Below are 26,278 nucleotides of genomic sequence, written 5' to 3'. Positions count from 1 at the left end.
TGAACAACAAAAATCTAACCTCATTTGTGGAATTCATTTCTGTGCCTAAATTGAGAAGCCAAAAAAAAATATAATAAAAATAAGGGTATTAATTCAAGCCCATCTCGACCAATGCACTGTTTTTACAAAGTTTCCTTCTGCCCAAAAGAAGAATGAACCAACGAAGGGAGAGAGAGAGAAAAAAAATCTAACCTTGTTTGTGGAATTCATTGACTACTGCTCTGACCAAATTGAGAAAAAAATAAGGGTATTAATTCAAGTCCATCTCTGTGCTAATAGAACTACGGGCTGTGAATATAAAGCACATCTGCTGTACCATGGCAGAGGACCCAGTGTGGTGCCCACCGAGATCCCAGGAGAAAAGCCTGGCCGTGGTGGAAGCAGCAATCAATTACAGTGACAAACAGTTTAAAGTGTATGTTACACTGTCACACCTGCCGCACTCTCACGGGAGTTGGTGGAGCCGTTACTGGCTGTTACGTGGCCCACCGTAACTATTCTCCAGGTAAACTGCCAATCACCTGCAAGAAGCCTCAGCTTAACACCCCAAATCCCCCACAGAGAAGATAGTGCAAGTAGCGGTATAATTACATAAGTAAACACTGTTGTGGGCAATGTAACAGTGACCGTTGAGAGTCGGACAATCCGTTTGTACTGGCGGATTCAAAGTTCACCAGTTGTGTCGGAAGACAGAAACAATTTATATCAATTTGAAGTCTAAATGATTCACCCACTAACACAATGATACATTTACACATAAATGTAGTATATGTGGAAAAAGGTTAAACAGAGCATAAAGGCTGTAAAACATTTTAGTCATAGACTGAAGACTTGAGTGAAGTATCCAAACTTTAATTATGTGCAGTTTGTCTAGATAACACTTTATTAAAGCATTGAGGGGAGGGGGGAGTGGGGGGGGGGGGGGTAGATGAAGCTCAGTGATCGAGCACTTGCCTGAAGTACATGATGGGTCACAGGATTAATCACCCTCTATGGACTCTGGGGTTTCCTATATATCCCAACCCATACCCCATGACAATACAAGGTATGTACTGTCCTGTCCATGGGAAAGTGCATACAAAAGATCCCTTCTGCTTTTTCAGTGGGAGTACCATATATCTGTGGGCTGTATGTTTCTTCTCTTTTTCACATCAAACTGCCACATATTTTTTAGATGAAGACTGAATGACCACCTGTACACATAAACCCATATGACTATATAGTAATTACTATTTCGGATATTTGGTATAACAGTAACTGGTCTTTAAAAGAGCATTTCACAATCATCCCTTTCACATACAACTGCATTTATTTTACTTTTATTTAAAGATTCAATTTTCATAAAGGCTATATTTTTTGTCAATACCTTTTGTGTATGGCCTGTTAAAGACAAGATAGTACTGTACAATGCTATCAGTACAAATTTATATACAGCTGAATCCTGTTGGCTCGAACCATGTCAGTGCTCAAAAAAGTGTTTGACCTATTGGGTAGTTCGACCTAATCATTCGGTCAACAACGAGTGAGTAAGTGTAACTCGGGACTTTGTTCTTGGTTCGAGCATTGCGGTGTATTCGACCCTTCCGAGTTCGACCCAACAAAATTCTAGTGTAGTTTTTTTCCTAGATCTCAGTCTATTTAAGATAAACCTGCTGAATTGTCAGTGTATACTTTCAGTGGTCTTTTAAAGAAAAGATTTTACTTTATAAAACCATCAGGGCTGGGTCTTAGCCCATTGGTAAAGCATTCTCTTTATGCACGGTCAGTCTGGGATCGATCCCCGTCGGTGGACCCATTGGGCTATTTCTTGTTCCAGCCAGTGCTCCACAAATGGGGTAACAAAGGTATGTACCGTACTCTCCTGTCTGTGGGATGGTGCATATAAAAGATCCCTTGCTGCTAATTGAAAAGAGTAGCACGTGAAGTGGTGACAGTGGGTTTTCTGTCTCTATATCTGTGTGGTCCGTAACCATATGTCTGACGTCATATAACCGTAAATAAAACGTGTTGAGTGCATCATTAAATAAAACATGTCTTTCTTTCTTTCTATTTAACATAAACCTGCTAAACTGTCAGTACTTTCAGTGTTTTTATAAAGACAAGATTTTACTTTATAAAACCATTAGTTAATTTTAAATAATCTTTTCCTACAGAAGCTATATAATCGGTCTATTTAACATAAACCCGCTGAATTAGTAAGTCAGAGATTTATAGACTGTTGGTCCACTGGCTATCATTAACTCCAGCACTGCCACGAAAAACCTGTCATTCATTATCAACATTCTACTATATAATTGCACAGATTGTCCAAGGTAATTGATTGGTGTAGCCTGCATCAAGGGACATAATTACTACATCCAGCCTCGATTATGCAATCACTGCAGCTAGCACAATTACTAACTGTGTAAGCTATTATAGCCGACAATAGGTCAGAAGTCAAACAGTGGTTTAAAGGTAATCAAACAGTAGTAATCACTTCCCCTAGGCAATTTTCATAACCTATATGTCCGTTTATTGAAGCCGAATGGGGTAGTTCTATGTACAGAAAGCCATGTCCATGAATCTATCAAAGTTATAGCAGTCGTTATAGGAATATAAATACATGCAGATTAAAGTTGATAGGAAAATAATGGCAATATCAATCCATAAACAGCACTCACTAATGCATATATACATCTTTATTACTACACATTATATGTATCTATTGGCAATTTATATATTACAATGGACATTTGTTAATAATGTCATGGTATTGCTTCATCAGTAAGTCCTAAGTGTGAATCATTTAATTGTGATACATTGTACCACTATTCTTCTTTTCTCTCAGCATGGATAGATGGATGGATGGATGGATGGATGAATTGATGGATATCAAGATGGATGGATAGATGGATGGATGGATGGATGAATGAAAGAATGAATGAATATTTCTTGCCAAGAAAAGAATAGCTGTATGTGACTACAATGTATCACAATTAAATGTTACACACTTCAAGACTTACTGACGAAGCAATGCTCTGGGGTATTAATTGTTAATATATTTATCAGCTACTGGGTGCCAAACAAAGGTAAGTATAGCAGACTAGTGATGATGAGCAACAGTATAATAATCCACTATTTAGTAATAAAAGATTGTGGGGAAAAAAAGCTGGAAAAATAGAATGATCACAGATAATGTTAATAAAAAGAACCCCTGGGGTTTCTTAAAAAGAAATTAATTCTGTGTGGCAAAACTTCTTATCTGTGGACACTGGTGGAACATGGCAAAATTACCAAGTAAAGTCAAATACATAAAGTTTGCTTTGTTTAACCACACCATTAGAAAACAATCATTTATTAATCATCGGCTACTGGATGTCACACATTTTATAATTTTTTACATAATAGTCTTAAAAGAAGAAACCTGCTACATTTTTCTATTAGTAGCAAGGGATCTTTTATATGCACCATCCCACAGACAGGATAGCACATACCACAACCTTTGAAATATTCCAATGGGCCACCAATGGTGATCGATCCTGGACTAACCATGCATCAGGCAAGCACTTTACCACAGGACTATGCCTCGCCCGTATTATGACAGACAATAATGGTACCAATCAAACATTGGTTAGATGGGGATCGATCCCAAACTGACCACACATCAAGCAAGTGCTTTACCACTGAGCTACATCACACCTCTCTGGTGGACAGGGAAAATATGGCAAGACCACCAAGTGGTACTGGTATATTAAAGTAATGATCTCTAGCAAATCAAAAATGAAGGCTTCTCTCTTTTTTTAAAAGACTTCTGCCCGAATTACAATGCAGAAGGGAAAAAGGAAACAAAACAAAACACACTTAACTCATTAATGACAAAATAAACATTTTAATTCTATTTTCAGTCTGGGGCGAGAGAAAAAGCCTTTCAAATGTCTTTCTGTAGCTATAAGTAACACTGACATTATGTATGCTGAAAATTGCAAAACTGTGTTGACTCAACATACAAAAATATACCACAAGTAAATCGTTTCTTTAGCTGAACCAACCACAACAAGAAGAGATCTACAAAAATTGGAGCAATTAGCCGCTTCCCTCTCCCGTTAAAAGATGTCATGCCAATCATTTTCAGTCAAAACAAAATGGTGGCAGATGCTTAGAAATGTATCCATCGCTTGCAATCACTAGCTGAGCACACTGACGGGGCAACAATAGCCGCAAATTACCTACAAACAAGATTCTATCATTAATTTTAGCATCGCATCCTGTCAGAATGCTGTCGCAACAAGGAGGTATTTCGCCTGTGCCACGCAATCCTCTGCGCCACAACAATCTGCTCAAGTACTTTACCTGTCAGGATAGACGGGAACAATAACAAATCAATTTTGTATATTCTGTACAAGAAAAAAAACACAACACCGTAAGTAACTATGGAGCCAGGCTGAATTCTTGCTTGACTGTTGGAGAAAATGGTATTATCTTTTATGGGTCTTGGGTAATTCGATTTATTAATTCAAGAACACTATGGTATGCAAAAGACTGTTAAAAAACCCCAACAAAATAACGACTATAAAAAAGATGTACACATGAGAACTCCCATGTTGAATAAATTTCCTGCACAAATGAAGCATTTCTTGGAAGATTAACAATGTTGTATTAACTATCAGAAAGTTTGGAATGGATAATGTATACATTTATAAAGATCAGAACTGTGCCCAAGGGAACTATAAGACCCCAGCCTTTTGAGCAAAATTGTGGACAGACCGATATGAATGAAATAAGGATGGATGGATGGTTGTAACAAAACAAGCCTAATTTAAACACTGTATGGATGGATGGATGGATGGATGGATGGATGGATGGATGGATGGATGGATGGATGGATGGATGGATGGATGGATGGATGGATGGATGGATGGATGGATGGATGGATGGATGGATGGATGGACGGACGGACGTCTTGGTGAGTAGTACTGGATGATCCCTGAATCACTGAGTGTCTGTGGCATACAAAATATAATTATCATTTAAGGGTGGTAGATTGCTTCTTTCTTTTTTTTAAATTTCATTTCAAGAATCCAATATTCTGCCTATCACTACACACTTCCATTACAACAGCACCCCAACTTACTCCACTTCTATGATCCTGAATTACACCACCATTTTAAAAGCCATGTTCCCAAGCAACATGACTTTCTCTGTATGTGACACACATGCTCAGTTCCATCCCCTGAATGATGGACAGAAAGTTGTTGCACACTGACAACTACACTAACATTTTGGTTCTCAGCCTATTGCAGCAGTCACTCCAGCACAAGTTCCAGCTCATACAGAGCAATTCTTTAAATTGGACAAATTGTTGAATGGCACGACAAAAACTTCAGGCAAGGAGGCTAACACTGCTTTGCCTTTTAATCAAAGCAGTACGAAGGGGGCAAAAAACTAAATAACCTTGTATAATTGCTTTTACAAGTTGGAAACTTGACTGTCTGCTGTGACATGCGTTCAGCCGAATGAGAAGAAAAAACAACTTCTCTTTCTTGTTGAAATCATTTTGCAGAAGTATTTGTCTTGCTGTTACTAAGAGTGCGGGATATAAGAGGCATTGTGTAGTTTAGTGGGTAGCATGCTCGCCTGTAGGATCAATACCATCGACCACTCGTTAGCCCTACCAGCGTAAAAAATTTCAAATATGTAACTGCATTCTAATTGTAATGGTGAAATAGTTATTTTCCTTATAACTATAAAAAATAAAAAAAAATAAAAAAAAATAAACATAATTGTAGTTATTTTTAATGTAATAGACTAACACATTTTAAACAAAATTGTGACATAAAGATGAAAGAAAGAAAGAAAGAATCAATGAATCTAGAATTAATCATGAATGAATGAATGAATGGATAGATGGATAGGTGGGTGAGTTCGAGTGAGTGAGTGAGTGAGTGAGTGAGTGAGTGAGTGAGTGAGTGAGTGAGTGAGTGAGTGAGTGAGTGAGTGAGCAAGCGAACAAGCGAGTGAATGAATGAATGTTTAATATCTCAATACAAAAAATACAGGCTTTGTAAAGTCAGGTCTATATTTTTATTACATCAAAAGCTTTTATCATTTACCTCTACAGTAATCCACTTAAGATGAAAAATCATAATTACAAGCACAGATGAAGTATTATCCTCTTGATGATATATTCCTACCATGTAGTGAATCTCATGTGGTGTGCTTACAAACCCATTCCTTCATTATCTTCACATCACTTTGACAATTAAAGTGCACCACACACCAAAAGACATGATAACTATTAGCGATTCAAGGCATGCTTTCAAGTAATTGCTGATGCTATCTTCTAAAAGACAACTCCAGGTTAATGCAGTCTATCTTCACATGCAACATGGGAGAGAGATCATACTGCAGTTTATCACTGCCCAACTCTGGCATGCTGTTTTTTATTTTTATTATTGTATTTTTTTGCGCTTATATCCAATTAATTTAAGGTTCAAGCAGACATACTGTCCCTTAGCAACCAGGGATCTTTTATATGCATTAGACAGGACATCACATACCATGTCAGTGGGGGAATTGGTTGAGATGGGGAAAAAACACAATGGGTCCACAGAGGACTGTTCATGAGGAGCAGTAACTGCATTTGCTCACTAGACTGGTTTTTGCATCATGAATGTAATGCAACAGAAAAAAAAGTTTGTGTTGTTTAACGACACCACTAGAGTACATTGCTTTATTAATCATTGGCTATTGGATGTCAAACATTTGGTTATTTTGACATATAGTCTTTGAGAGGAAACCTGTTACCTGTTTCCATTAATCGCAGGGGATCTTTTATATGCACCATCCCAAAGACAGGATAGCACACACCATGATCTTTGATATATCAGTCATGGTGCACTGGCTGGAATGAGAAATAGCCCAATGGGTGACTGAAGGCGATTGATCCTAGACTAACCCCGCATTTGGCGAGCACTTTACCACTGGGCTATGCCTCACCCATGATATGTCAGACAATAATGGTACCAATCAAAATGTACATGAGCTCTTGAACACCACAGTGATGCATCCAGGAGGGCCAGTGCACTGAATCAGTTTGATTGGTTTCAAAGTAATATATAACTGTCCCCCACCCCACACATCCACAGTTGCTGTTATCTTCTGATGCCTCTCTAAATCAAAATGGCCAAATTTAAAAATCCAGTTTTTCTTAAACACAGATGTTTAAGCATTATAAAAGTATGTAGTTACACGTGTGTAAGACATAAACAGGCTTGGTAAATTTGGCCCCATATGTACAAGTACTCATGTAATTATACCACAGTAAGTTTCTAATACAATCCACTGTCCATTTTGCTTATAATTATTGAATGCATTAAAAGAGTAAGTGCAAAATGACAATCAACGATAAAGACATGATTGTAGATATTATCATTCAGAATGCATTAACAGCTTTCAGATAGCTTTGCCACTATCAGCACCGAATCAGCAGACTGGGATAATGAATTAATCATTAAAGAAAAATGACAATATATTGATCACCTTCTTCCCATCAACAGACTGTATGGAAGGAAAACGAGGACTTACATGTATAAATAGCCAACAGAAGTAGTCCAGTTTGCAAACTGTTGTGAATAGATACACAAATCCTGGTATCAAAAGTACTATGACAGCTACAAAAATCCCAAAACATTTTGACAACCTTGAATTTGTTTTGAGTGGAAACTACTGATGCATGATTGTTAACTATGGATGGATAGGATGGATGGACAGACTGAGGTGGATGGATGAACAGACTGAGGTGGATGGATAATGGATAGAGTGAGATGGATGGATAGAGTGAGATGGATGGATGGATGGATAGATGGATGGATGGATGGATGGATGGATGGATAGATGGATGGATGGATGGATGGATGGATGGATGGATGGATGGATGGATGGATGGATGGATGGATGGATGGATGGACAGATGGAGGGAAGGATGGATAGAATGGATGGATGGATGGATGGATGGATGGATGGATGGATGGACTGAAAGTCATGTGCTCAACTGAAGGATATGAATAGATGTGACAAACTGATGAAAAAATGGATGGATGAAATGAACGACAAATTAAAAAAAACACTGGATAACCAGACTGACATAACGTTGTGAATGGATCAACACAAATCCTGGTATCAAAAGTACTATGACAGCTGCAAAAAAACTAAAAATTTTGACAACCTTGAATTTGTTTGAGTGGAAACTACTGATGCACGATTGTTAACTATGGATGGATAGGATGGATGGACAGACTGATGTGTAAGGATGGATGGATGGATGGATGGATGGATGGATGGATGGATGGATGGATGGGTGGGTGGGTGGGTGGGTGGGATGGGATGAGATGGGATGGGATGGACTGAAAGTCATGTGCTCAACTGAAGGATATAAATCGACAATGTGACAAAGTGAAGAACCAAATGGATGGATGAGATGAATGAACAATTTAAAACACTAGTTAACCAGACCGACATAACATGAAGTAGTTGTTGTAACATTATTTTGTACACAGTTTCAACTGTGAAATGGTTGTATGTAATAAAATTTGTTTTATTTTATTATATCTTTTATTATGAATGTATTAAATGTTGAAAATGGCATAACCTTTTCTCTTTTTTGTTTTGCAATCATATATTCAATCCACTTGACACAACCTAATTTTTTAAAAATGAAAATGAATACTGACAGTAAGTCACAAAGCAATCAATCATGTACACATTTAAGTGTGAAGCCCAGTAGGAAACCAACTCTGTACAATCTCCAATTCCAGTCTACAACCCAGACCATCAGAGACGAAGAAAACATTTTCTCCTTACTTAACAAGATCTAAAGCATTTCTTTCACAGTTGACAGAAAGCTCGTGAAATAAAGCAAGGAAATGTCTAAAAGAATCAACATGGCAAAACATAAACCATCTGCTGTGGCCAGCCCTCCAGGAGGAGGAGAGACTCTTCCTGGAACAATAACATGGCCAATAAAAACCACGCTGGGCTCTACCAACATATCAGCCATTTCTGGCCCTGCATGCTGCAATATTTTCTGCCACATTCCAATACTGTGTACTCCATAAACTGTAAGCATGTACAGCAAATGAAGCGAACACACTTTGCGGGATAAAACACACTTTCCCACCCCTAGCACAAACTGGCCATGCTTTTGTATTCGCTTTCAATGTTTCCATACTTCAGCCAGTCCGGCAAGGTTTGAAGCGAGAATCTTCAAAGAGATGTAGAAATGTGTGCTTTTTTCAAGTATAAACGCTATGTAATGACTGCCATGTGTGTGGAATATTAAACAAGAGGAGAAGTCTTGAATCCTATGGAAGGACCAACTTCAGCAGGGGGAACGTTGAGAGCTTTATTGCATTTTGGAGCCAAAAATTTTAGAAAACTTCACTAAAAACATGTTAAAATTGGCAACAGCTACTGCCTGTGTTGGTAAGAGCTCTTCAGGAAATAGCCTTCTCAATTTGAGAGTTAATTCAAAGAGTGGGTGGTTAGTTTTGGCTTACGATGAAAACCCCCCAAAAAAACCCACACTGCAATGGCAATTATGACAGCATACAAAACAAACACAGATGTGTATACTGCAAGGTTGTTTTCTTGTGGCTTTTTTTCTTCTCATAAATTGCAAGAAAAAGAAAGAATTCTGTATGCTTAAAACCCCAGAGGATGCCTATATAATGATCAAGGTTTGTAACTACACACAAATCCACACACACTCGGTCCAGGGCAGTGGTAAACATACACGTTACCCGACAAATATTCCCTTATAAATAACAAATTAAGCCATAAGAGTAGAAAGGAAATTGACAACATAGAATAGACATACAGAGGTAAAACTACACCATTAAGACAAAACAACAGTATTTAGAACTACATACCTTAGTTGAGCTTATGTGATCGGGAACAGGAAACCACCAGTAAACAGAATTCTGTAAAAGATAAAGAAGCAAAAACTTAGCATCCAGTATGTATGTTTATTAAACTACAATCGAAACTTATATTATCAAAAGTACAGTATAAAACTGAGTTGTATATAGCCCAGTACAACCCCCAGCACAGGAGGTGAGGTCACTACTCACATGATCTATCTGTCTGTCTGTCCGTCCGTCCATCCGTCTGTCTGTGATCCCAAACCATTATCACACAATCATGGAAAGACAGGCCACTAGGGCCTCCTTGAGTACAAAATATTTGACACTAGATGATACTGAGACTAAAGAATACAATAAAATAGCAGTTCAACAAAATGTTCCCATAAACAGGATAGCACATACCACAGCCTTTGATATACCAGTCATGGTGCACTGGCCGGAGTGAGAAATAGCCTAATGGGTCCACCAAGAGGGGTCAATTCCAGACTGACCGCACATCATGTGAGCATTTTACCACTGAGCTATGTCACGCCCCCTATCATCTGTTCACCAAGTTAAAATTCCTCAACCATGTAGCTTTATTATTAATTTTATAAAGCTATGAGGTATAAATGCACAAAATCCTCACCAGATGTAATTACATGTATTTCATTTTAACTTCGTTGTCATGCTAATATCCAATTAACATTTTAGCACAATGCATGTCCTAGGCAAACACCTCAGCTATCTTGGCTGTCTGTCCAGGGCAGTGAATTATAAGGACTGTTTATTGTTAGTGAGAGAGAAGTTGATGCATGATGATCACACATCTCCCCACTGAGCTGTTAAAACTAACTCTAGGTAGGAACCGGTACTGGGATGTGAACTCAGTAACTTTACCAGCCTTAATTCCAATAGCTTTAACCATTAAGCCACAGAGAACACCAAGCAAAAAGAGTGTCTCTACCAAAAAGCCTATGATACGTCTAGCTTAAAGGATACAGAAATAATTATTACAAAATTAGTCACCGAGACAATAAATGTATCTACTGGGATCCTTTGTTGAGAGAAGTGAGGAAATACATCACACTTAGTCACATTGCTCATTCCTACTGGCTGGCTCATTAATGTCAGACCAAGACAACAAATTCCAACTTTTAGTTTATGGACACCTCCATGGAGACGGTGCCTGAAAGCCTTTTAATCGCCAATCACACCATCCCCACAGTTTGCTTTGTCCAGAGTCTGTAAACACAGTACCATTGTTCATAGTCTGTATTCAAAGCAACACAAATACTGTGGAATAAAATGTATTGCCAATCATAAACCTGTTTGGTGTCAATTGTTTCCCATTTTTGGGTGTGGTTTTTTCTGACACAAATTTAACTTTTACCTACATATAGTTGTATTTTTTAAAATTAATTGAATATTGATCTTACTCTTTTTTTTCTTTTTTTTACAAGCATCGAAATAAACATCCACTATGTGTAACATTGACTTGAATTTCATTAATCCAGAGCTTATAGTTTGTGAAGGGATCTTTTATATGGACTTTCCCACAGACAGAACAGCACATACCACAGTCTTTGATATACAAGTTGTGGAACACTGGTAGGATCCACTAAGATGTGAGTGCTCTACCAACTGAGCTAGATCCTGCTCCAAAATGGAACTAAATGCAAAACCGTAATGAAAAACCAAAACTGATGCCATTTTTCAAACCACTTTCACAGTTAAGGCCTCTACCAAGAAACTACAACCTGTACGTCATCGTCCATTTGTGCAGATGTGAGATAAAGAAAAAACATCATCAGTAATATAGAGTCATCCCTTCCCCAACTCCATGGAGCACGCTTTGTCTAACCAGTGTTTGGAGATACCACGTTTGTGACTACTAATTTCATACAGTCATTATGAAAGCAGACATATACTAAGTCGAAAACATTTAGCAATGTATTTTAAAATACAAGCTTCATTATTCAATGGTGCGACACTGCTGCATTTCATTTTGTTTTGAAAATCTCCTGCGACTTAAAATTATACTGACAAATGATGCATTAATTAAATTCAGTGTCTGATTTCACTTTGAAAGCCACAAGTTTTATTTTATTCTAGTATAACTCTTTTGTCTTGGTATAGAATCTGTGCTGCTTATCTCCATAACATATACCTGTTCTGAATACAGTGCCAAACACAGCTAGACCCAGCATAATAGATGACAGAAATGAAAAGACAGGTTTTCCCTTAAGACTGCCAGAGAGCTTATGATTAATAAAATATTGTTTGTCGTGATGAGCAGCGAGAAGTAATTCATTAGGTTTAAGTTTGTCTTTAATCAGCCAGAAATGTGGCAAGCATACAAAAACCTAGCAACTATAGACACAATGCTATAAAATAGCTGGTGTTTAAACATACCATAAATCCCTAAATAAAAGCATATAGGCCTCTATTTTAAAAAGATTGTTTTGTTTAACGACATCACTAGAGCACATTAATTTATTAATCATTGGCTCTCAAATTTCAATTTTTTTGTTGTGGTAATTGTGATATATAGTCTTAAAGAAAAACCTTCTACATTTTTCCATTGGTAACAAGGGATTTTTACATGCACCATCCCACAGACAGGATAGCACATACCACAGCATTTGACATACCAGTCATGGTGCTCTGGCTGGAACGAGCAATAACCCGACAGTCTCTATTTTTTTCATAACGCTCCAATACCCAGGCTCTCTTCAAGGCAGGCTTCTATGTTTTTTCATGATTTGAGTTTTAGCATAGCCTTTCTGTGACATATTCTAAAAGTAGGCATGCAAACCTATCTTTGAACACTCTTTTCCTATTATTCTTGCTATGTTGTTATAAGCTTTTGACGTCATGCAACGAAAGTGATGAGTATAACATGGCCTTTCACCTGACAAAGCTACAGCAGCAAAGGCAGGAATCTATCGTTTCCAACTCCTGCAATTAAGAAAATGTCCATGGCAAAAAACATGCCTTTGAAAAAACCCATAAATATAGTCCAAGACAAAAAAGTGCTGTGGAGAATTAAAAACTACACAGCCATCTCCACGGCACTGCTGATTGCTGTGGGCAATTGCAGGAGTTACAGAGCGAGTTTTAAAAACTACACAGCCATCTCCACGGCACTGCTGATTGCTGTGGGCAATTGCAGGAGTTACAGAGCGAGTTTTAAAAACTACACAGCCATCTCCACGGCACTGCTGATTGCTGTGGGCAATTGCAGGAGTTACAGAGCGAGTTTTAAAAACTACACAGCCATCTCCACGGCACTGCTGATTGCTGTGGGCAATTGCAGGAGTTACAGAGCGAGTTTTAAAAACTACACAGCCATCTCCACGGCACTGCTGATTGCTGTGGGCAATTGCAGGGGTGGGTTTTCGTGATTCACTGGGCCCAGCCTCTAACCAAGGAAGGAAATGGTTTATTTAACGATGCACTCAACACATTTTATTTATGGTTATATGGACATCGGACATATGGTTAAGGACCACACAGATATTTAGAGAGGAAACCCGCTGTCGTCACTTCATGGGCTCATCTTTTCGATTAACAGCACGGGTTCTTTAATATGCACTATCCCATAAACAGGATAGCACATACCACAGCCTTTGATGTACTAACCAAGGCAGGTTTTATTCAAAGCAGGTCTCTCTTGAAGGATTTACGGTACTTACAATGATCTAGAATTACAATATTATACAGTTTTATGTATGCATGGCTTACAAACAGCATCATAATTTATACCATTACAGACTTGGTGTACCAGAATGATATGAAGACAATTCAACTATTATGCCAAGTGTTATCTATACTTTATGACAGTGATTTAAATATTTTATGTAATATACTTAAGGTCATTTTGTAGACCAATACACTTGCCAATTTTGCCTTTTATTATCAAATATGCACAACATTGATATGATGTTGATAATTATTAATACAATTCTAAATTCAACATGTTATCTCTCCTCACATCTTAAGTACAAATGCCTTGTAGGATACACAGTAGGTGGAATTTTTTTTATTACCTTTATTAAAAAAACATATTGTTTTAAAAAAGATTTGTTTTAATCTTTTTTATTAATTAATCATTGGCCATTGGATGTCAAACAGTAATTTTGAAATATGTTTGTTTGTTTTGTTTAATGGCTCCACTGTAGTACACTGATTAATGAATCATCGGCTATTGGATGTCAAACATTTGGTAATTCTGACTCGTAGTCATCAGAGGAAACCCACTACATTTTTTTCTAATGCAGAAAGGGATCTTTTATATGCACTTTCCCACAGACAGGAAAACACATATCACGGCTTTTGTCCAGTTGTGGTGCACTGGATAAAAAACTTGAAAAAAAAACAATCAGCTGAATGGATCTACCAAGGTGGTTTGATCCTGTGACACAAACACCTCAAGCAAGTACTCAACTGACAGAGCTAAATCCTGCCCCATTTTGAAATGTAGGACTTCTGCTACATTTGTTCCACTAGTAGCAAGGGATTTATAGGCACCATCCAACAGACAGGATAGCACATATATGTACCACAGCCTTTGATATACGAGTCGTGGAACACTGGCTGTAATGAGAAATAGCCCAATGGGCCCACTGATGGGGACTGATCCCAGATCATCCCGGAACAGCCACAAGTGCAACTACAAACCAAGTTTCATTGGTCTAGGACTTACATTTTGTGAGAAAAGGATCTAAACATGAAACAATAATGCAAAAACGTTGATGCCATTACCTCCACCAACATCGAACAATTAATACTGATATCTCACCTTTTTTAACTTCATAAAGGCAATACCTAAATACACTAACAGTGTCCACACTTCTGGATCCTAAACACACTAACAGTGTCCACACTTCAGGATCCTAAACACACTAACAGTATCCACACTTGAGGGATCCTAAATACACTAACAGTGTCCACACTTGAGGGATCCTAAATACACTAACAGTGTCCAGTGTCCACACTTCAGGGATCCTAAATACACTAACGGTGTCCAGTGTCCACACTTCAGGGATCCTAAATACACTAACATTTTCCAGTGTTCACACTTCAAGGATCCTAAATACGCTAACAGTGTCCAGTGTCCACACTTCAGGGATCCTAAATACACTAACACTGTCCAGTGTTCACACTTCAGGGATCCTAAATACGCTAACAGTGTCCAATGTCCACACTTGAGGGATCCTAAATACACTAACAGTGTCCACACTTGAGGGATCCTAAATACACTAACAATGTCCAGTGTCCACACTTGAGGGATTCTAAATACACTAACAGTGTCCAGTGTCCACACCTGAGGGATCCTAAATACACTAACAATGTCCAGTGTCAACACTTGAGGGATCCTAAATACACTAACAGTGTCCACACTTGAGGGATCCTAAATACACTAACAATGTCCAGTGTCCACACTTGAGGGATCCTAAATACACTAACCGTGTCCAGTGTCCACACTTCAGGGATCCTAAATACACTAACAGTGTCCACACTTCAGGGATCCTAAATACACTAACAGTGTCCACACTTCAGGGATCCTAAATACACTAACAGTGTCCACACTTCAGGGATGCTCACTAAGCACCAGGGCCAGACCGAGACTAATAACTTTAGTCTGGGACTCACCAATTTCAGTGAAACTGAATAATTTTTTATTATCAGACTCATCAACATGCAATGCGGGACTTGTCTCCAAGAAGGTCTATGAGGAAATCGGATCATTTTTAAATCCCATTTGATCCAGTGTCATATTTTGTTGAAACTTAATTTACTCCCAAAACATGCAATTCATTTGACACTAATTGTGAAAGAGGAATGTATTTTTTCTACACTGTCCTGGGTGAAAATCATTTGCATTATTAAAATAGATGAGACCAGGAGCCTGCAAGACATAATTCCAAAACAGATTTATTTTTTGTTTTATCATGACTGAACAATGAAAGTTCTCATTTGATGAGATAATTTACAGAACCACAACACACAAGCTGTGTCAGAAGTCATTTTCCAGCAGGACAGGGTGTTCAATCATGTAGCCTTCACAGTGGTCCTTTTCAATTTAAAATGGACTAAATGCTCCGACAATCCCAGACTCTGATTCCTGATCACCATTCTCTGTCTCAATGGCCAAGTCATAAGGGCAGATGTTTTCCAAAATGATTCAACATTGTGTTCTAAGCTTTAGTTTCATTAATAAAGCTTGTATTATTAGAGAGTTCGTGTAGCTCATTTTTATTTGTGTCGCTATATATATATATATATATATATATATACTTATATGAAGATTTTTTTTGGACTTGTACATTTTATTACGTTTATCCCAAACAGAAGATGCAATAACCTTACATTTAAAAATTTTTTAGACCAGTTATACCAATATTATGTACTTAAGACATTTTTCACAGTCTGTATGTTCTTAATGTCATTGAGATACACAGAAACATATATTTCAAACGTAATATTATGAAATTACAAGTTTTGTAGTACATGCAACATGTACAATAAGGTTGTTTTCGTTTTGAAACACATATATTCTTGGTCATTTCCAGGAAATTCACAAAGATGTACAAGTTCACACACAAGTTCAAGATCTCTACATCTCCAGTTAATGTCAGGTCATCCTGGATTAGGATGTGGTTCTGTGGTAGATCATTCACCTGAAGTTTGATGTACATGATGCAGGATCATCACTCTCCCTGGTGAACTAACTGGGGGTTTTACATGTCCCAAACACTGCCCCAACAACCGAGGCATTTTTAGGAAGGTTGGGCAGGAGATAGCCCATTGGTAAGGTGCTCGCTCGATCCTTTGCTACTAATGGAAAAATGTAGTGGGTTTCCTCTCTAAGACAATGTCATAATTACCAAATGTTAGACAGCCACTAGCTGATGATTAATAAATCAATGTGCTCTAGTGGTGTCATTTTTAAAACAAAACAAACTTTATGCACCAACACCACTGCAGCCAAGTAACAGAGACAATCAAATATTTAATATACAAGAACGTGATACCGAAATGCAATGACAAAGATCAGGTTCTGGATCGCTTAATGTTTGGCATGGAAGATTTAATGCTTGACAGCAAGACTACAAACTCACGTTAATAGCCATACTCTAGCGATAAGATGCTTGCAGATGGGAAATAATTTCTGTTGCTTAATTTTACTACAGCCCCATTGTTCTGTCAAAAACGGGAGACAATCGTCAAAAATTAACCCCTTTGGAGCAGATTTATTGAAAGTGATTCTGCACTGCTTCCATGAAAAGAGATGCAAGTAATTTGAAATTACATGCTTCTGTCACTTCAAATCACGTTCAACAATGACTTAGGTGCAACCATTAGCCATTACTGACATAAAATGGGACAAATCTTTCATGTATGAGAAAAGACAAAGTGTCACATAAAACAAAATCTGTCAAATTAAACAATAAATTTGACATAATGTAGAGAGAGTATTAAATTTTTGCTCAGTATCATGTTACAAATTCTGAAAGCACATTTTGGAGATCGCTACGCAATTCTAAAAACATTAAATAGTAGTGGGTAATCAATTTTCTATTGATCAGCAACTGTCACTAATCTCAAAATTCTGAAAACAAATGTTACCTGATATATATAAAAGGAAGGAAATGTTTTATTTAACAACACACTCAACACATTTTATTTACGGTTATATGGCGTCGGACATATGGTTAAGGACCACACAGATACTGAGAGAGGAAACCCACTATCGCCACTTCATGAGCTACTTTCTTGCAATTAGCAGTAAGGGATATTTTATATGCGCCATCCCACAGACAGGATAACACATACCACAGCCTTTGATATACCAGTTGTGGTGCACTGGCTGGAGCAAGAAATAGCCCAATGGGCCCACCGACGGGGATTAATCCCAGACTGACCGTGCATCAAGAGAACGCTTTACCACTGGGCTACATCCCGCCCCTGATATATATAAATAATTCTTCACCAATAAATCTTAGCATCAGACAGTTTAATTGCTAATATTTATGCCTAGAAATCTGACATTATGAATTCAAACATTGAAAGAGGAAATAAATAATTGCATTGTTTTTGGCGTCCTCACAAAATGTCTCATCATTTTCCATTACAACTCTGGCATGCTTCTTTATGTGATGTGACCCAAAATACATTAATATCTGGCATGAATTGTGTTAACTAATGAGACAATTGCATGCAGTGGCATAATAATCATTTAAGATGGCATTTTTAACATTTGTTTATATCTCATTATGACACTATGGTGTTTTGTTGCCTTTTGAATGAGAGGATTACATGTTTACACTGATTTTGTTGGCATGTGATGGCTTTGTTGGCCAGTTTTGTTATTTTGATTTCCCACCTAGGGTGCAAAGAAAGACTAAAATCATCAAAAAGACTCATATCACCATTTCATTGTATATATGTACATGTATAACAAACATCATTTCAACAACAACATTTAATTTTAAATTTGGACAAAAGATTCAAACATCATCTAAGACAAAAACAAAAAAACACAACTAAGCTTTAAATAATTTTCCATCTTTCAAAATAATATATTATTTTTAGAAATAACAGCAAAATTTGTTGCCACAACATTTAACAAGTCATGCTTAAGAATTCACAAAATAATGTTTAATCCAAGTTATTGCATGGCATACCCCCCCCCCCCACACACACACACACACACACACATACACTTTAATCAGTGGGGAAACGCCACTGATGACAGACAAAGGTAATCTTGCATGAATGAATGAATGAATAAATGAATGTTTAACGACACCCCAGCAAACAAATACACATCGGCTATTAGGTGTCTTGCATGCAGACAAAACAAAAATAATACAATTTAGTAGGGAAAAAACATTACTTTTTTTTCCAAGTTGAAAAAACTAAAAGAGGAATCCATGAATAAAAAAACTTTTATAACTCCAATCTTCTTTCACCAAATATAATCACAATGTCCACAGGGACAAAACGTCTCTTTTGATACTATGAGACAGAGCACAGACAGACATAGAATGAGATCTTGAGACCAAATCAGGCATGGAAACAAATCCTATTTTGATTAACATCTAAGATAATGATTTCCAACACTTCAGACTTGCTTCAAACCTCACAAGAGAACATTTTTTGTTTTGTTTTCATTTATTTCTTTCTAATCATGTCACTGCATAATATCACATAAATTATTTTTATACGACACATTTCCGTCACAAGGGAGATCAAAATTTCTTCCCAAAGGAATAAACTGTTGTCTGGAACCCTGAATGAAAACCTTCAGCATGGTTTAGACATTACCGAAAGCTTGTTAAGGAGATGTCATGAAGCATTTTTCTGCTGAATGAATTAGAAACACTGTCCAAACAAAAGATGGACATGCACCACAATACCACTGACAGTTGACGAGCGCAAATATAATATTTACAAAACATTGAAAAGAAATCACAACTGCTGCAAAGCAGACCACACACAAATCGGTGGGCTGACAACAAAGGACCGCGAGTCCTGTAATCTCGACTTGAAGATCATGTGCATCACAGCTAATTTCCTGTAGCATCTTGGCTAACAAAGTCTGTGAATGCACACGCACAGAGTCTCGGATATTTACATGGCTGTCTTCCTGGCATCAATGACCAGGAGGAAATGACATTAGAACTTGTCAGTGGTGGATCAATGTCAACCTGACGACGATGACCTACAGACAGTGGACGGAGTAATTGTAAGGTTTGATGATTCTTAGAGGGGTTGTATGTTGTTGAGAGTTCATTAAAGATCTATGAGAAGACGAGGTGTGGCGACATACATGTATTGCAACACTGGATGATTAACTAAGAGAAGTTTATTATTGGCTAATTTTAAAAACCTTTTATTCAGTCATTTTTTTTAAATGTGCAGCCTGTTTGATTATGGAACACTTTTTTGTTTTTATGAATTAAGAAATACACTGATTTCCTATATACAATTCTACAAGAATGCAAATTTTATATATATATCAGGGAGAAAGAGATAGTGAGAATGGGAGGGAAGGAGGGAGAGAAAGGAGAGGGAGGGAGAGAGAGATAGATGAGGGGAGACTGAGGGAGAGAAAGGCAGAAAGGAAAAGTGAGAGAGGAATGGGAAGGGAGAGATATAATATATATAAAAAGAGAGAGAGAGAGAGAGAGAGAGAGAGAGAGAGAGAGAGAGAGAGAGAGAAGGGGAGAGAGGGGGGATAGATAGAGGTAGGAGAGTGGGAGGGGAGTGAGACAGAAACAGATAGAGGGGCAAGGGGAGAGGAAACATGATGTCGCCTAAATTCAGATACAAGTGGGAAAATAATGTTTAAATGTTCAAGAAGAGGAACATTGTTTTGGGTTTTTTGTTGTTTGCTGAGATTTCATCAAAGATGACAATATGAAGCAGAACATCATGCATGCTGTCATCAAAGGATAATTAACTCAAGAAGCTTATGGTACTGCACCTTCATATCATCATACTTGTCGAGATGGAGCAGGTTTATTAATTGAATCTTACTGTATGGAAAGTAGCATCTTCTAAGACCTTGACTGATGCAATCAGATCATAATCCAAGAGCATCCGGCTAAGAAATCTTCTCATTCCCGATGTGTCATATATTAATCCTATTATACCATAATGCAGAATGATTACCATGGGGGAAATAAAGTCTTGTTCTGTTTTTAAATGGATCCTGAAGCAATAAATGAATATAATTAAAAGAAACCTTAAAATATGTGTGTCCTGCTTTAATGTAATCAGATTTTTAAAAAAGAAAAAAGAAAAGACAGAACGAAAAATTACATGGATGGATGGACAAACGATTAACCACCATATCACCTAGGCCAATTACAAGAAAGAAGGAAGGAAGGAAGGAAGGAAGGAAGGAAGGAAGGAAGGAAGGAAAGAAAGAAAGAAAGAAAGAACGAAAGAACGAACGAAGTATTTTATTTAATGACACACTCAGAGAGAGAGAGTATCTTTAACATGCCCATGTACCACTAAGCTTTCAGGCATGTCTGTCGCGGCCACGTCTCTGGATAGCCAGTGGCCTGGTCCAGAACAGATGACACACTCAACACATTTTATTTACAGTTGTATGGTGTCGGGGATGTATGGGGGATGTAAGGTTAATGACCACAGAGATAATTACAGAGGAACCCACTGCCTCCACTTCATGGGCTACTCTTTTACATCACTTAGCAGTAAGGGATCTTTTATATGCATTAATTATCCCACAGACATGATAGTATACATACCATGGCCTTTGTTACACCAGTTGTGGAGCACTAGCCAGAACAAGAAATAGTCCACTGACAGAGATCAATTCTAAACCACCCACATAACAAGTACATGCTTTACCAGTGGTCTATGTCCCACACTACCAATTACAAATGATACAGCTATTGTGATAGTTTTCTCATTACCTGACACACTACAAATGTAATTTGAATTGTTCAATCCTGTTACAGTAATCTGCAATGGACATGCTTGTGTGGTGATTCAATTAGCTAATCAGCCAACTCAATTTGCCATTTGAGTTACGAGTTGTGTTATCCTGTAAGCAAACACCACTTGTTCTATAATCTGTATCTGCTGTTCATTTCTGGTAGCAAATTATCCATCAAATATGGCAAAAACAAGCAAATCCATTATTTATGTGCTTTATGTAATTTTTCCCTTGGAACAATAAACTGATTTTTCAGAGATTTTTACAATAAAGTTTAATGAACTGGAACTATGTATTGTAATACAATTTACAATTAACAGTATGATTTACAGTAATATTATGTATTGTAATACAATTTACAATTAACAGTATGATTTACAGTAATATTATGTATTGTAATACAATTTACAATTAACAGTATGATTTACAGTAATATTATGTATTGTAATACAATTTACAATTAACAGTATGATTTACAGTAATATTATGTATTGTAATACAATTTACAATTAACAGTATGATTTACAGTAATATTATGTATTGTAATACAATTTACAATTAACAGTATGATTTACAGTAATATTATGTATTGTAATACAATTTACAATTAACAGTATGATTTACAGTAATATTATGTATTGTAATATAATTTACAATTAACTGTAATATTTACAGTAATACTATGCATTGTAATACAATTAACAATATGATTTACAATCACTGTAACAAAATAAAACAACTGGAATTCTATGTAATTTTATTAAGTTGGATGCCCTGTGTGTAACCACCAGTAATATCAGCACATGGCATTCTTTTATATGTCTCTGAAACTATATACCTCTCAAGTGCTTTAGATCTTAAGAAAGATAGAACATTTTGTGCTATTGTTTTCTGAGTAACAACAAGGGATGTTTTATATGCATTTTCATGCAGACAGAACAGCACATACCACAGTCATTGATTTACCAACTGTACAACATCGGTTTTAAACTGCCACAGAGATGAGTCATAAACATAATTACAGGACTTCTTGGGGTTTTTTGTTTTTGTAAATTATGTTTAATCGTAACTATACAAAGCAAGACCCAGTCTGTATACCTTTTCCATTATACTCCTTAATTCACAATTCTGTACTTGAAAGAGTAGTGACAACTGTTTTAAATGTGCTGTTGATAACAAACTGAACTGGTGTAGATTTGTTTCCATTGTGCTGGTGCACTCCTTATACGGTCAGATGATCACTTACAAATGTTAACTTCTAACTGTAGGTCTGTGACTAACCAGACAACTTGTATTGACAACACTGACATGCTCAAATCTGATTACCCTGGACAACCCTTGCTGTGACCACAATGAAGAAACCATTCCAGTTCTAGATTTTAGAGAGAAGGGTACAAAGAATTAAACCATTGTCTGATAAAACCTCAACACACTGTGTGATAAAACCTCAACACACTGTCTGACAAAACCTCAACACACTGTGTGACAAAACCTCAACACACTGTGTGACAAAACCTCAACACACTATGTGACAAAACCTCAACAGACTGTCACAAAACCTCAACACACTGTCTGACAAAACCTCAACACTGTGTGATAAAACCTCAACACATTGTGATAAAACCTCAACACACTGTCTGACACAACCTCAACACACTGTGTGACAAAACCTCAACACACTGTGTGACAAAACCTCAACATACTGTGTGATAAAACCTCAACACACTGTGTCACAAAACCTCAACACACTGTCTGACAAAACCTCAACACTGTGTGATAAAACCTCAACACACTGTGTCACAAAACCTCAACACACTGTCTGAAAAAACTTCACATACTGTCTGATTTCAGGAAATCAAATCTGAATGCAAAATTTGTTTTTCGTAATCAAATCTCTGCATAAGGGAGAATCAAAAGGGCATTTTGGCAAAGTTGTGATAGCATCTATAAATCACTATCACTGAATTTATTTTACGAGACCTCAGCACATTTAAAGAATATCCATTAGAAGAGTAACATTCAATCTGATAATTGCAATATTGGACCAGAAAGTGAGAGAAGACATCACTGGACTGTTCCTACCAAATTGCAGCATGGGGTCCTTTAAATGCATATACCAAATTGCAGAACGAGATCTTTTAAATACACCTACCATATTGCAGCAATGGATCTTTTAAGCAAACTTACTAAACTGCAATGTGGGATCTTTCAAATATACCTGTCAAATTGCAAAAAAGGTATCTTTCAAATGCACCTACCAAACTTCAGCAAGGATATTTTATATCACTGTCCCAGAGAGAGGACAGCACATACCATGACCTTTGATATACCAGTCGTGAAGCACTGGTTGAAATGGAAAAAAACAATCACTACCATGCCCCACCATGGGATGGGGTTCAATCCTATGACACAAGCACCTCAAGTGAGCATTCCACACCTGCCTCGATTGAACTTGGATAAAGATCCCATTTCTTTTCAGTCAAGATCCCACATACTAGTAGATGTGTAGTAACATGTAGCTGGAATAATTTATAGTGTGTTTGTTGATTTTCATGAACTAATCTCCATTTACACCTTGGTACTGGAGAGATACATTTCTACCTGCCAAGCAGACCACACACTGAGATTTTGGTGGTGGAATCTTTATTGCATTGGTTACAGCGAACCATTTGGATGGGTCACCTTTCAGCCAACTCAACACTTAACAAAGAAAGGTATATACACCTCTGTCAACTAGAGAAATAAGAAAGAAAGAATTGTTTTAATGCTGCTTGATGGCTAACATACAGTTACTGAGACACTTGGTTCACGCCTTCATGGTCCATTCCGTGATGTGGTGAGGGGGCTTGTATGTCTCAGTGACCCAGAGAGCCGTGTCAGTAAGAGGTTCAGATTCTGTTAAAAAGACACCCAAGCTGGGTGGAGTTTGGATTGATATGGACCAAGGGTGAGCTAATCTCAACAGAAACCTTGAGTACAGAAGTCAAGAGGTGCTGTGCTACAATTGAAGACACACTCTAATAGACTAGAATAGACTAGAATAGACTAGAATATCATGTTATTATGACTAGAACATCTATTAAGACTACAATTGGTCCAGATATCGAGAGAAAAAAACCTGCAGCTGCCATATGGGTCGGTAGCTGAAAAAAGTTGCACAAAAAAGTCACAGAAAAAAAAGTCACAATTTAGTATAGAAGAAAAAAGCACAGGAAAGAAAGTTTTATACAACAAAATGTATGGGTTTGCAGGGTATTGAATGTGGTTAAATTAAAAGAAAGTGGCATCATAGTATGCAGGGTGGACTTGTTAAACTTAGTGATTAGGGTGGGTTTGTAGAGTGGCTTCTTGTACCTGGGTCAATTAGGCTAGATTAAAGAAAGTGGCTTCATATTTTGCAGGGGTGGTGACTTGTTACACTTATTGATTAGGATCAGTTATGTCAGATTAAGGCTACTAACACATCCCTCAACCTGGCGGGTTATTGAATGATTTCATCATGACCAGGCGACAGCGAGCACCATCATCCAGCAGGATGTAGTTGGCAACCCACCTCAACGACAGGTTTGTCGATGCTATGTGCAGCTGCAAGAGCGCCTTCGCAACCTGTGTGTCCATCGTCTTAAGGACTGCAAGACTGTGACAGAATTTCTCCATGGCATCGGGTGGAACATCCACTTAAACCACCAACATTGAAAACAAAGAACATTAACAAACACTCTCAGTGACAAAATGTGTTTGATCTGTCTTTCATTGTCTAATATATTTTTTAATTAAAAGTTGTTACTTTTTGTTCTAGTTTTTTTTTCTCTGACTTTTTTTACTTATGACGTTTTTTCCAAGATTCTATAGGCTATTCTTACCACATTGTAATATATCATAGTTTATATGCAATATCTTGCAGACAGAGCAGCATGCATTTACCACAGACTTTCATATACCAGTCCTTGGCATTGCATGCACGATTGCAATAGGAAAACAGTCATTAACAATGAATGATCCTGCAATCTATCATATTTGAGATAAGCACTCTACCACAGTCATCAGTAAGCAAGATGCAGTACAGAGATTAAGTGTTTGCCCCAAAAGAAGAATTTGTTTAATGTGTTTTAAAATATTATTACTCTAGATGTAAAACATGATTAGCTAAATGCTTATGCACAGCTAGACAACCAAAACTGATAAATGTCACTGATGTTACTTTTTTTTAAAGTACTTGGCATTTCTACATTTTTTGTTTCACTTAAAATCCTTTTTATATACCACACATATAAAAACTGCCATTATACATGTATTAAATTGCCAAAATTAATAACTTAAGCCAGAACGGTATAACATGATTTAACAGAGAAAAAAAAAGGTGGAATATTTTATTTTTTTTATTTATATATTCTGGAAAAATTACTAGTTGAATGAACATACATTGACCAATACAACCCCAGGAGCACTGTGGATTGTGTTTATGAAACCACATTCCTGTTTAATACTCATAACCTTGGGTGTTTATTTTTCCTGTGACTGCTTTTCACCAATCCTCCCAACATCATGAAAATGTCTCACAATACAGTATTTTATCTATGGGTTCCTGCTGGCTGTCCTAAACACTACTTCTCTCTGTGTTGTGGGTGGGCTCGGTTTTCGTGAGATGATGATAATGTTTCAACTCCTCACAGCACCTTTTCAACAAAAGTGTGGCATCTGTGATCTGCTTGGAACTTGGTCACTAGGTCTTTATGTACCTGATAGTGTCTGCCTGGTGTGGGTGTGGATAGCTTCGCAAGACTTCTGTCAATGACAAGATAGTGTATGGTCATATCCAACAGCTGTATAGGACTGTCCCGAGTTGGCAGCCATTGTAAAGTTTGTTTTGTTTAACAGCACCACTAGAGCACACTAATTTGATTAATCATCAGCCTTT

At 37.3% G+C, this 26,278-nt stretch overlaps 1 protein-coding gene across 5 annotated transcripts in view; it reads right to left on the bottom strand.

Annotated features, from left to right (window-relative positions):
- Positions 1-26,278, bottom strand: part of LOC121369071 (plexin-B-like) — a 404,054-nt gene that overhangs the window by 120,833 nt on the left and 256,943 nt on the right. For all 5 annotated transcript variants that reach the window (XM_041493902.1, XM_041493907.1, XM_041493903.1 and 2 more), the window contains one exon: positions 9,906-9,956. The gene's annotated coding sequence lies outside the window, so the exon portion shown is untranslated. The remainder of the gene's footprint in view (positions 1-9,905; positions 9,957-26,278) is intronic.

Source organism: Gigantopelta aegis, chromosome 3 (genome assembly GCF_016097555.1).
Source record: "Gigantopelta aegis isolate Gae_Host chromosome 3, Gae_host_genome, whole genome shotgun sequence".
NCBI lineage: Eukaryota > Metazoa > Mollusca > Gastropoda > Neomphalida > Peltospiridae > Gigantopelta > Gigantopelta aegis.
Note: the sequence above shows the minus strand (reverse complement) of the source record. Positions and strands in the feature narration are given on the sequence as shown.